The 14524-nt window shown below is 35.6% G+C and overlaps 1 long non-coding RNA gene across 1 annotated transcript; it reads left to right on the forward strand.

Annotated features, from left to right (window-relative positions):
* Nucleotides 1-899: 899 nt before the first annotated feature.
* Nucleotides 900-14130, forward strand: LOC106943145 (uncharacterized). Its single transcript, XR_001423831.1, has 3 exons — nt 900-6513; nt 6575-6588; nt 14120-14130. It is a non-coding gene; the product is annotated as an uncharacterized LOC106943145 (long non-coding RNA).
* The last annotated feature ends 394 nt before the right edge of the window (nt 14131-14524 follow it).

The raw sequence follows: 14524 nt of genomic DNA on the forward strand, positions 1-14524 counted from the left end.
TCTGTCTCTGTCTTTCTTCTGCTGTCAGGTAACACTGAGCCTCAGCTTTAGTACATTTTATTTAAATGAAAAATTTAGACCAGTTACTACTGACCTGAATGTGGGCTGATTATTTAAAAGAAACAAGCCCAGCTGTGTTTATTTACACTTCAATGTTCAAAATAAATGACCAAGACTGCATTCCAATTTCTGATACCAATGATGAACAGGTTTTCTTTCAGAAAGCTAAGATGTAAAATAAAATTCAGCACACTATTTCTACAAGTTTCAATTAGGATTTGTATATTTAAGTTTGTATTAGGCCCAAATGCAGACAGCAGCTTAGAAGCCTTAGGATCATTTAATGATAAAAAGAGACCGGTCATGAGAAAACCAAGACAAGGAACCAGGCAGGATGCAGCAGAAGGCACCAGCAAAGAAAAATGAAAATCAATGAGCTGAAATACTCATTTCCTCACTGAGCACAATCAGTGAGGAAAGCTGAACAGCTCCTGCAAAGGGGAGCAGGAAAGGGGAAAGGCGATTAATGAACATGATGATGCACAGAGAGTTGAACTTAGAAACCAAGGACAAATTGCACAGTTTATCAGAAAGTTAAAAAGTTTTAAACCAACTTAAGAAAGTTCATAAATGGTATAATAATTGAGTCTTTTCCTTCCTTTGTGCTTATGGACAAATAAATTGGATGAAGTTGGCTGAATAAATTTTGCAAAATAACACATGCAAACACGACATTAATCACCAAAATGGAACCAGTTTCTAGTCTAAAAGCTTCTTCAATTAGTCAGGGAATTCATAGCAGTAATACAAACTGGCTAGTTCACATATTGATTAATAACTATTACTCAACTGTGATGGGATTGTGTCATTTTTAGGCACCTTTTCTTCTACCTTCCTTTTGATGACAAAAGCAGCCTGCAGAAATGTAGATGCCAGAGCAGTTAAATTTTAACAATAATAAATGACAATAATCTGCATAAAAGTAGCAAGAAGCATTTGACACATTTTCACACAGCACAATAGTGTAAATTGTAATTAAAACTGGCTCTAAAACAGAACCTTGAGGTACACTATTTTTTTTTACCTTAAAATATAACTATGAATCCCTTCAAAAGGAATTCATAGCGATTAGTGAGCCCCTGTGTGCTGTAGTGACAACGAAACAGGGAACTTGCTTAAGATATTTTGTAGTAAAATTTAAGAAATAGTTTGGGTAGATTTCTAAAAAATGTTTCATGTGAAAATATTGATGTCCAGGGATCATTGTGCCCAACATTGCTATAACTAGTTGTGGCATCCTTATTAGAGAAAATGCTGTTGTCACCATATAACATTATTTTTTTGTGACAGGACAATATTTTTCTGAATGCCTTGATAAGAATCACATGATCTAGCATATTAGAACTACAAACATAGTTTATTTTTAAAAAGAGTCACTGCTTCTTTATCTCAGCTTTATTCTGATGAAAATTAATAAAAGGCAATGGCAGCGCAGCACAAAGCAAGCATCTTTTAAAAAGTTTTACGTTTAAATATTTGATCATTATGTCAGATGTTTACATTGATCATAGAATTCAAATCTTCATAAAAAAAAGACAACAAAAATATGTTGTGATCCTAATAAACCTAGAACTGAACATGTTTCTCCATATTGATCAATCCATGTTCATTCAGCAAATTAATGCAGATTTGTTTTTTTTATTATTTGATTTAATTGAATACAGTTGATCTAAACTAAAAGTTGGCTAAATATTTCTAAAAGTTTAGATTTTTACTTGACAGCAGAATTTCTTTTCCTTTCCTTTGTGTTTGACATAAAATGGAAAATGTATCAGTTGTTCTGTGTTGCTCTTATTATTTCTGCCTCATGTCAGCATTTTTATATTCAAGCCAGAAACAAACACTTGACAGAGGAGACTGGTGCACTCTGAATGTAATCATTTGTTCCTTTATGTTGGAAAATACTCAATCAGGGAATTGTTTGTGGTCCACCTTTTCTGTCTCCATGTTTCTATGCTTTTGAGCTGCAAAAGAAAAACACAAACCAATTCACTGCTTTGAGGGGAAAAAAGTCATATAAAAGGCAGATTCCATGTTCAGTTGCTAAGCAACGTAGTTGTGGTAAAGCACTTGAATGCAGAGCATTTATTTTAATCAACTTCACTCATCAAAAGCATTAGCTCTGTGTGAAGAATCGGTGCTGTCTCTGGCTATTAACTGCTGTCATGGTGACGGATAAACACATCCTCTTTCATTTTTGCATATTAGGACATAATAAATAAAATCATCTGGTATTTAGCAGATTTTTAAAGCTAAGGAAATATAATCTCAGAAGAGCAATACAACATTGACATTAAATTCCATTCAAATTGCTACTAGGTTGTTGGAAAGGCTGCTAAGTTATAGGAGGAGATTTAAGCTTTAAGACAAATCTGGCATTAATATGAATGGTGATGTCTTTTGTGCTGCTTTGCAGACACACAGAGTTTTCATTTGAAATGGGAGACATTGCTGCAATCAAAAGCTGCCTCTTCAAGAAATAGCAGAGAAACAGTCTATATGCTTATGTGCAAATCTTACTACATTATTTTCTCATAAAAGTAGCTTTTCTGCATTTTTTTAAGTTTATGGAACATTTTGCAAAACATTATGTCTGTGATTATTCTGACTATGATTCTGATTACCCTATGATATTGAACCTGTAAAAATAGACTCTACCCCGTTATTCTTCCTGCTGGAGAAGTCAAGGCACTCACATAATTGAGCGTATTTTAAGTGGACTCAAAGCGGACGTTTGCCAGACACGTCTGTGCACAGGTCAATTTTTACGTCACAGTACGATGTTCACATTGAACTGTTTTGTATGCAATACCGAGCTCATAAGGTTTGAGAGTCGGCACAACCATTCAGAAGGACACTGCTCAACCAGACTGCCACTTTGTGCTGCTTTAGCAGGTGTGCGGTGGCTGCCCTGGAGAGGAAACATCAGACTAGGTGCCGAACTTGCTAGCATCCATTTGGATTGTGGAAAATTAAGGGATTTGTCTTGAGAAAGGACTATGAAATCTCAACAGTGGACAGTGTGTGTGGACTTCATGCGGCTCACAGAATACACACAGTATTCTGGGTGATGGTGGCAATGGCAGCAGGAGTTCACCCTGCAATTGGTGAATCGCTGGTTTGATTCCCGGTCCATCTGCCCTTGTTGTCTGTGTCTGTGACCCTTGTTGACGCTTCACCCGCAGTGCCTGCTGATGTTGGTCAGAGGGGTTGATGGCAGCTGTAGCTGCATTCCAGCAGTTTGTTGTCAACAGTGTGAATGAGCCCTTTGAGATTTCAATTGGAGCTAGAGGGCTTCATTAATAAATGGATTATTATTACTAGTATGCCCACGTATGCAGGATGCTTTTGGCCTTTTCAAACATAAACAGAAGATGAAGATGTGAAGGACCAGTTGAAAGGAGAGAACACATCATTGTTTCTGTCTCCAGATGCTGATGTTTTATTAGATGGCCGACTTTCTCTCCTCCTTTAGAAAATGCTATAATTTCTATTGTACACCAGTAGCTGGCCATAATATTATTAAGAATTATGTCAAAATTCCTTAAAAAGATAGGAAAACAGAAAGCATGGGTAAGGAAAGGCTAAATGCTAGAGCTTCTGTCAAAACAACTGTAGCTCATGTTCCTTTTGACAGTCAGTGACCTCTTCAGCTCGCTTTTAAGATTCATGGAAAACAGAATCTAGATGAAGTGACAGAGTGTAGAAACAGCTTCTCTGTAGTTGCTGTGGTTTCTATCACTGAAGTAATTGTATTCATGTGCACTTAGATGTCTTTATATAACAGAAATCGAGTTTTTAAACATCCCCACTTCAAAAAGCATTTTTAAAACTATAAAAAAAAAAATTCCATCAAAATTCCATTGTGCATCTGGACGAGTTGTGCAGCAGAAAATCAACATATGTTTGCATCAAAGCATGATATTGACGGCCTTATTTTTAACATCCTGCTTCTGAATTTTGACTTAATATCTGGTTAAATAAATGATCACTCTGCCTTATGTTTCTTGTTAATCTGAGGTCAAATTCAACTAATTAAAAAAAGAGAATATTTCATATTCTGATATAGAAAACACTGAAACTGAAAGAGGATGTGCTTTGATTTTGTCTTTGTTTCATCTTTGTTGTTTATCTCTGGTTAAAGTGAATCATTTTGCAAGACTTTTGTTCATAAATGTAAACATCAAAGCATCTGAGAGTTGCACACAGATTTGAGGTGGAGTTTGATGAACTCAATGGATTCATCACTCCCCCAATTATACTTTTGACTCGTATATACGACTCCAGCTAGTGGTAACTCAACAGTATGCAGTACATCCATACCTCATACTGAAAGTCTTCACATATTTATCATTGGAATTATTTATAAACTGGAGAAATGGGCAAAAAGAGAAAATACAATTGGATTTATTAACAGATTTGTTATTATGTTACAATAGATATTATTTTTGATATTTATGGACCCACCCAGCTGCAGTCCTAACTTGAATCTGATTTTTAAAAATCTACAGAGGAACTTTTGAATGATGGCACAGAAACCTTCCAGCCTCAAAAGCTTATCTTAAAATTTTTAAATATCAGTGGAAATATGCAAAAATAAAGTAAGCAATTACAAGAATTCAAAATTGATACTCCTTTTATACTCCTTTATCTTTTGATAAATGCCTTTTCTTTTCTGATAAGAAAAACCTGGTTACGTGATGATGCATTTAATCTACGTCTACCAGTTCTTTGAATAATTTTACACTTAATTATAATTGATATCCAGATTTGCTACTTAAAATCAGCTGTTCAAGGATTCTCTTTATCCAATCTGGCTGAGTTTGTTTGCTGAGAAGATGTGGAAACTTCTGTTATCTAATACATGTAATGTAATGCACATAATGAGGAGCCCACTGTGACATTAATATGCCCTTGAATATCCTGCTAAGATCATCCATATAGTGACAGATTTATATTATCTTTGTCTAACAGAAAGGCACCCTGAAGAAACACATCCACAAATTTAAACTGTTGTGATCTGCAGTTGGTGCTCTGGAACAAAACTCTTAATTAAGCATTGTTGTTCATATTATCATGTCATCAGTGCTAGTGCTGCTCTGTAGCTTTGATCATCTGCATGTGAAGAGGAACAACAGTCAGGTGTGTTTCATCCATGACTCACAGTTTGAATCACTAGTTCTGACCTCATGTAAGTTCTAAGTAAATCTTTGAATGTTTTTCCTCTTTTATTTACCAGGTAATGAATGAAGTTTGATGAAAGTTCACAGAAATCTGTTACAAATTCACTGATTGTTTTTCATCCCAGATTACTTCAGCATCTGAACATCACAGGCTGCTCTGTCTTTAACAATATAGTTTTCTTTCTGCTAAAGTGCTGGGTTTTTAACCAATACATGTAAAAAAACTGATAAATTAGTTTAGCATTTGATAAAGAAGTTCTGATGAAGCACACAACTGCTTATTGATGTTTAAAGATGAAGCCCAAAAGGCACCTGAAGTTACCAGCATTCATGCAAACACAGGTTGGATTAGGAGTATTTTAATCCCAGCAGTTATTTTCCTAATATCATTATAGTTTTGTTTCATCAGTCCAGGCTTCCTTGTAATCTTTTAAGATGGTGTTATCTGAAAAATTTCTGAAAGTAGTTGAACTTTTTTGCTTGTTTTCTTTTTCTCTGTCCAGTACATGACACTTCCAGTGTTTGTTTGTTGGTTTGTTTCTTAATTTACCCAATTCAGAGTCAGTAAGATATGAATTATTAAACTCAGTGAATAAATCTATGATGCATAAGGGACGTCTTGGAAAAGTATTTGTCTTTAGACATCCTTCTCGGACATAATTCGTTCCCCTTTCTGTAATTGTTTCAATAAACAATAGTTTGACAGAGGAAAAAATGATTTTAAATCCAGTAGTCATTCTGAGAGTGCTATTGGATGAAAAGCAGAAATAATCAGCTGATGGTGATTAGGTTATATATGTTAAAGGTTTGCCTTTCATATGCTGGAGATAAAGGTTTTTGACCTCCTAGTTTCTTCTTCTCTTTCTAATTTTTTCAGCACAAAATAGAGAAATTATTTGTTTGCAAACACAGCAGATGCATGCACAACCTGACTGCAGCAAGAGCAGGGCAGCCTTTAAAGGCTCACTAGTTGCCATAGTAACCAGCATTTATCTAGCTGTTTTAACATTAGCTAGCTGTTGTTGGCAGTTGTTTCTTATGTTATTCTACCAAACTGAAATGAATGAGATGCATCTTACTGAACCATAAGCACTAAATGCAGGTAAGTTGATAAATGATGAGAGAAAATGGATCAAACATGAACTATTACCTACTAGCAATATTAAGCAAATTTGTTCACGGTAAGATCATCAGCTCTCATTGAGATATGTCGATTCCCTCTAAATAAGACAAACATATACATGGTGAGCAATAAGGGCACCAGAATAGGGTTTAGCTAAAAATTACATTTTTATTTTATAAAAATGGAATTCATATTTAGCATGCAAAAGACAAATAAAATAATGTCTTCCTAATTTCGTCACAATTAGAGGGAAAATGTATCTGAATCCATCAAGGCAGGTGACCAACTCAGCCTTCAAAAGTTAAAAATGAGCTTAGCGTCACGTGCAAAGTGTTAACAGGTCACCATGCCAGGCACAAGGGCTGCACTGAAAATAGGAAAAATCTGAGGCAAAACCTGGATACCTATTGGACAAGACCACTTTAGGAGATTACAACTGACTGCATGAACAAAAACTATAAGGAAATTTTAAAATCTGTCAGTCTTTCTCAATGAAAAATGAATCTGGAGGGTCTAGATTACCACATTGTCAAACCATTTACAGTCTAGTGGCAGACATATATTTTTTCTGTACACATGAATGTTTGCTTTCAGAAACCAGGAAAATGTCAAAGCTTTTATCATAAACCTGATAAAAACATCACTTGGATGTGATGAGAGGAAGGTCTGGGCTGAAAACAGTGAACTTGTCCTTACATGCACCATTCATTAGACTCACGCAGCTGTACTGATGTTGCGTTCCTCAATATGGCAGTCCTCATTAACAACAAGTTCCCTTCTTATCCCTTATTGTTACTATCGTCCCCTGTAGAAACCCTGTTAACTTGGCAGTGTTAAAACTGAACGAGCAGGGCCTGTTGGACAAATTGAAAAACAGATGGTGGTATGACAAGGGAGAGTGCGGCATCGGGGGAGGGGACTCCAAGGTCAGATCACCGTAACCCTGACGGGTAACGACAGGCAATGGTACACCAGGGTAACCGGCAGAAAGGCACAGCTTCAGTAGCAAGCATGAAACCCTCTGGGAACAAATCAGACAAACATGAATTCTACTCTCATTCTCTGATTGTTGGGGTATTTTCATAACTATTTCAAAAGTCGGCAGTTAATGACCAAAATATTTCTGCTTCATATGTTGTTTTCTTCAGCTTAATAGATTTTTGTAGTCCACTATACACTGCCCGACTTTATGTGGCATACAATGATGCCTAGATGGAGCAGTGCTAGCCATATGTTTGTACATAATGCAGTTCCCACATGTGCAGCTGAGCTCAGGAATCGTATGTACAAACGCATGTGTAGATTATCTGTGTCATGCAAGAATATAATTGCAATTTTAGTACATCCTGCACTGAGTACAGTGAGATTTTCCTCAAGATTGTGGAAGCACTGGTCATTTATTTGTGACTCAGTGAATATTATGATTGTATTTTTTTCTGTTATTATGTTTTATCTTTTTATTATGGACCTTCTAATGTGTCTAGAATAAAGAGATGATGATGATGATGTTTTAAGGGTCATTTGAGGCCTAACCATTCATCCTTAAACACAAACTGCTTGGACCTCATTGACATGTACATCATCACATTCACAAAGTTTTTCCCTCAGTTTAGCCTTGGCTTTTCAGTAATATGTGCAGTTATCACTACAACCTAGTAGAGGGCTATGATGCTGTGTTTTGTACATTGATTTGAAGAGATAAAGAAGGAAAGAAAAATAGTGAATTATGGCATGAACATCTGTGCAGTTTTTTAGTTTCTGAGTGGTAAATAATCAAAATAGAGAAAACAGAATCTTCCAGTTATGTTTGGAAACAAGGACTGATAATGTGTAAAAGACGTGATGCATGCAGAAGTCCAAGGAGATACAAGGTTTACCTCACACAGGGAACCCAAATAAAGTTACCCCCACCTTCTTCAAATCTTCTTCAAACAACAGAATTGGTGTCAAATATTTGTGCTGATTTGTGCAGCAAAAATGTTTGTTTATGCCTCCTTAAAGATATGAATAAATGTTTTCCAGGGTCATAAAAAATGGTCAAACCAGACAGACCATGTTTACAAAATCAAGCAAATCTGGTGTCAATCAACTGTTCTAATATTTAGCTGAACAAACAAAATCCATCTTGTTTGATTTTATTAATGTGCCGGAAGAGCACAAACATAAATTTTGCTGCACCGACTCTGCACAGTTGATTGACATTTTCTGTCTGATTTTGTAAATGACTGGACTGGGTGTTTGACCTTTGATGACCTCTAAAGATGCTTAGTAACATCTTTAAAATGATAGCAGCACAAATGTTTGAAACCAATTTGTTTAATTGAAGAACTGAAGAAACCCCCCCAGGTCTATCAATGTTCTGTTAGATCCCATGATGGGTTTTCAGTTTGAAAACATCCAGCTAACCAAACATCTCACAGGAAATCCCAATTTGTTGTTATTTTAATTAACTGGAGAATTGTGTTGTTTCAATTTGAGTTTTTCAAAGTTCCTGCATGTTTCCCTGGAACAGAAGCTTCAATTAACTTTTTATAGAAGTTCAAACCATTAACTTAAAAGTATATTTCTGCATGAAGGCCAACTAACGAGTTGATCTGGCAAACTTATTGTTTTAAATACCCCTTTGATCAGCTTCTACCCAGCAATCCAAACAGCTTCACCTCCTGTAGTCTCTTTGGCTTCACCATGACAGAAAACAGTATTTACTGATTATATTCACTTTGCTCAGTAAAAGAAAGCGTCCCAGAGTGTTTTCAGCTGCTGTCGGTTACCCAAAGTGATATAGTAATACACATCTCGCAAGTAGGGAGTCAGGCCAAACTAAGCTAGATGGAGTATTAATTCATATCACTTTGATACAGTTTCCAATATTTTTTTGTGTTGTTTCTGTTTTCTGTTTGTTTTGTTTTTCTTTCTGTTGTTGAGCTGTTACTTGTAGTGTACAGCATGTACCATGTACAGCATCTGTACTGCTAATGGAGCTTTTTGCTAAAATCGTTCTACAACCAACACAGTTGAACAATAACATAACATAACATGGATGTGCATAATGTTATTTATGTTATTTCCAATCCCACCCACTCCCCTTCCCTTGATTCTCTGAAGAATCCCAGTAAACCTAGCAGTACTGAAGCTCAATGAACAAGCCGTCTTAGACAAGTTGAAAAACAAGTGGTGGTATGACAAGGGGGAATGTGGACACAAGGACTCCGGCAGAAAGGTCAGTTCTTGAGGTGACTTAGCCTGGTACCATGGTCATGCATTGGTTTGCCCCAACACCCTCCCCACTTTCTCCTGAACCCATTTCAAAATACCCCAGATCCACAGCAAGAACACTAAGGTAGTTTAATTCAGCTCTTCTTTTTTTTACTTTTAAAGATTGATTTTTTCCCTGTGGGATGACTAATATCTGTAGATTATTGTTAAAATGACAGGTGATTCCCATTTTACTACAACTTCCTTCTCATCCCAACTCCTACATTTTGCACATTTTAATTATTTATTTGAATCATTTTCCTGGGTAGCATGATTGTGCATTGTACAACTACAATAATCTATAAAGATAAAAACCAGATTTTACAGGTATTTGGTTCATTTAGCAGAAATCATTAATACATTTCTATAAATGCACCCACACCTTAGAAAAAGTGTCAATGCAGTTGTATGTTTTGGATTCATTCTATACAGAAATAAGAATGGTTCAAAGAAAAAACTAAAATTCCAAAAGGTATTATGATATATGATGTATGGATGACTTGGATGAGAAGATCAAAAGCTTAAATGTAGGAGTTGGGGTGTCTCTAATAGAATGGATTCACCTTTTAAACCTGGAAAGTGAAAAGAGAGAGAGAGATTTCAGCTAATCAGTACGGTGGCCCTGAGGTGCAAAACACTACAACATTAACGAAGCACAATTACAAATACAAAAACACTTTGTTAATGTTGTAGTGTTTTGCACCTCAGGGCCACCGTAAATCAGAGCTGTCATGTGTTTTCTTAAAATATTTGGAATATACTTTAAATTATAATAACAGAATAAAAGTTTGGAATTTTAGGGTCAAATATATATCTTATTGATCATTAAAGAGAAGGCAAGAAGCTGGTTAGCTTAGGTTAAAGAAATGAGGCAGCAGTTGACCTCCCATTCACCTAAAAAAAATAAGAATTCATTTTTAGGTCCCCCCACTATTGTTAGAACAATGGTTCAGTCCAAAGTGTAGGAGGATCAACCGACACAGGCTCCGTTAGAGTCGCAGAAGTGAAGAGCTAGCTGTTAGCTGTAGCTCTGCAGCACTAACAAAAAACCCTCCAGTAAGTAAAATACTTTAAGCTGAAGACATGTAACATGTTTTATTGACTTTCACTGCTCAATAGGAAGAAACACATTGACAATAAACAGTTCGTTATTTCATTAATTTGGCTGAATCCTGATAAACTGCCACCTTATGTCTTGGAAATCAAAACTAGCTAAACTGCTACATTGCTTTCATAGACTTAGCTCCTTTTTCTGTCGAAGGTAGACAATATTCCAATTATATTTAACTCTAACTCTTACTTTAATAAGAAGAGTTTGAAACTGGAGGGAGCGGCTGAGCGTTAGCATTAGCATTAGCCGACAGCTCAGTATGGGAACCAAGAGCAGAGGGGCGACTGCAGCTGGCAGTAAAAAAAATAAAGTATGCCTTTATTTCTTACCATCTTCAACGTAGAGCCTTTAAAACCACAAAATAAAATCTCAATATTTGTCTAGAAAACTCTGGTGCTGACCTTTGAGTTTAAGTTATGATACTTCCCAAATATTAAATTCCTACATATTTATGGGGTCTCAGCCATCCAGGACATGAAAAAAAAAAAAAGTTTAAAGCAACTTAAGTTATAATTTAAATAACACATGACTTGTATTGAGAACCACTACAATAAATCAATATTTATGAGGAATTTTATTAAGTGGAGTTACTTATTAAAACTTGTTTTTATTTAGAGCCTTAAGTTTTTGTAAAGGTGTAGCAGAGATTAGATCTGTGACTCTGAACCAAACTCATATCTAAGCAACATTTGAATCTTAGTTTGACTTCTATGGGTCTCAACAGGTTGTTTACTGAGAAAAACACATTTGTTATTCATTGCTACTTACTAGTCATTTTTAGTGGTGCAGCTTGAACACACACAAAAAATTAAACCACATTTTGCGTTACATTTTACTGTAACTTTGCCGACCCTCTCCCCCCTCAAAATTGCTCTTATTTCCTTGTTTATGGTCCCCCCCAATAATGAGATGAGATTTACACCCTTGTCTCCACATTAAAGGTTCTTCAGTAGAATCCTTTAAATTTGTAGTCAACTTTGCTGTTACAATTTGCACTAAAGAATCTCCAGCACTTTCAAGTCATTTCTCTGGCAGTATTTTGAAAACTCGATTGAACTTGAATTAATGGTGACAGAGTTACTAAAAGCACAGACACCATTTTGAATCACAAGAACCAAATTTAGTGGCACACTATGGGTCGCCAATGACAACATTCCCATTTTGCACCTTCATTAAACTGCTTTTTTCTTTATAAATATCCAAAACATTTAGACCAATTGACCATTGTTACATGTAAACTGATCTGAATTTTTTTAAACACATTTTGTCATTTTTAAAACCTTGATCCCATCAAAGACAGGTAGAAAAATGTGCTATTATTGCTCATTTGACATTAGTGCTAATTCAAATGAAGTGATAGAAAAAAGCCACAACATCTAGACTGGTCACAGACGGATAACCTGGCTTTTTGAGTTGCAACAATGCATGCAAACCGACAAATGAATAAAAAAAAAATGAAATATATTTTTGTTGTCCTGTCTACAAATACAGAAAAGTCTTATGTTTTTGATATACTTCTGCTAATCGAAGAAGGGAATTCTGAGGTTTTCAGGTTGTTTCTTGTCTGAATTTCATAACATTTTCCTTGTTCTTTGTATCAAGCTTTAAATTGAGCTAACCAGCTTACTGTCTACTCTACTGATATTAACAAGCACCAGAATGGCAAACTTCTTGTTTAACTATAGCAGATAGAGTTTAGGTTTACTGAATCCTTTTATTTATGGAATCAGAATTCATCACTGCTGCTGATTGTTCTGGAGAACAAAAGAGGGAAATAATTATAGACCAAATAATAATTATACAAATGAGGATTCTGATGACAGAAAGTTTGTTTTGTATGTTTGTAATGTCACATTTTTGCAAATTGATGAGAAAATCTGCCAAGATTAAACCTGTTTTGTCATCTTTTGTTCTATAGATAAGGTCTTTTCATGTCTCCAAATCAGATTTTCTCCACTCAGCTCTCTTTCTGTTCTTCAGAATATTCAGCGGTCAGCAAAGTTCAGTAGAAGCAGTTGTAGACACGAGGGCAAGATGCTCTGCAGAGAAATGTGGCTTTTTACATCATTTTTTTAACCCAAATCCTGCCTTTGTAGGCACATTTGAAGAATATTTTAAGCTTCTGCTGGTGGCAAAAAAAACTTTCTTGAGGATGTTGAAAATACTTTTTGTTTCTTGCTTTGGGCGATGTTTAGTCATTTAAGCTTTGACAAATAAAATCTGGCCTTGGAGGAAATTTTCAGATCAAAGCAAGATTTCTATTTTTACTCTTTCTGAATACATCGGATGTAAAAAGTCACAGTTTCCAATCTGAAAATGTTTTTTTTCCTATTTTCCTCACTGATGTCTCAGTTTATGGCTGCTCTCCAGTAGATATTAAATCCAATAACCACAGCTTTCCCTCTTCTCCTCTTCCTTCCCAGACACACTCCGTGATGTTTTTGTCTCCAATCTGTCATGAACCTCCTGTTTTGCTCTGAACTCTCTGAGTAACAGAGAGTGTGACTAACCTGGAGATGTTCATCAGTCTGTCGAGGAGACAGCTTACTGTCATACTAAAGCTGCAGCAACAAGACACTCGCTGCCATTTGGCTTCTGACAAGAAAAGTCACATGGAGGCAGTAAAAAATGTCCAAAACTTTATTTTTGTCTGGTAGAAATGTATCAATTCAGTTGAAGTCTATTTTTTATGTAACACCAGCATAGAACCAAGGTAATTTTATGGCACTTAAATTTAGAAAACAAGTTGAAATTATATCAAGAATTCTAGAGCATCGTCTATGATCACACTGTCACATGTTTTTAATTTTGGTTAGTTTTAAAGTTAGAAGTTCAACATTGCATAAACAAAAAAATCTTACCAAGTACTTATATTCTAGCATTTGGTGCAAATATCTTAGTACACTTGAAGTAAGATAAAAGTATCCTACAAGAAACTTTACAGCAAGATATCAGAGCTTGTTTTAAGTCAATTATTCCTTAATATTGATGAAAAGGTACTAATTCTGCTGGCAGATTTGGTCACTTATAATAAGACATTTTTCCCATGTTAGAATATAAGTGAAATAATCAATGGAACTCATACTTTTTCATCAATATTAAGAAATACTTAACCTTAAACAAGCTGATATGTCTTGCTGAAGTTCTTTGTCAGTTAATTTTGTCTTATTTCAAGTATACATTTGTACAATTAATTTAAAATGCTTCTGTCCCAAACCAGGCCTGAAGACACAAAGCTATTTTGTTAATGGCTAAAGACACAGGCTTTCTCCTCAGCTTTAAAGCCAGAGAAAAGGCCTGAATGTTACACACCGCAAGTCGACACAAAGTGTGAGTACACAAAGAGACACAGTAGTCCATCCTGTGTCCAGTTAGAATAACAACAAGACAACTTCTTTAATGAAATAGCACAAGTAGGTCCCAAAATGTTCTGACATTACACGGGCCTGTTACTCCTAAATACAATGTCTTGCAGGTGAATATAAATACAAATGATATGTTACCCTATTAAAAACAAATCCACTTGGGAAGACTCCATGGCCAAGTCATATCACATGCAGTGACCACAGTTAACTCACTTATCCTAGTTCAATCCTTCCATGTGCTTCATGTCTTTCCATTCTTCCTGTCCTACTTTTGAAAAATGCCACTAGTGCCACAAAATCCTTACAAACTAACAAAGAACAGCTCTGAATTGAAGGACAAAGGGAACTCCAACGTTTTCAGATTGTTCACATTGTAAAATAATCCTTTTCAAAATTTCTCACAAAATCCAAGACATTCCTGTGTGAA

Source organism: Poecilia latipinna, unplaced genomic scaffold (assembly GCF_001443285.1).
Source record: "Poecilia latipinna isolate Pla-1442-1.1 unplaced genomic scaffold, P_latipinna-1.0 Scaffold4918, whole genome shotgun sequence".
Classification (NCBI taxonomy): Eukaryota; Metazoa; Chordata; class Actinopteri; order Cyprinodontiformes; family Poeciliidae; genus Poecilia; species Poecilia latipinna.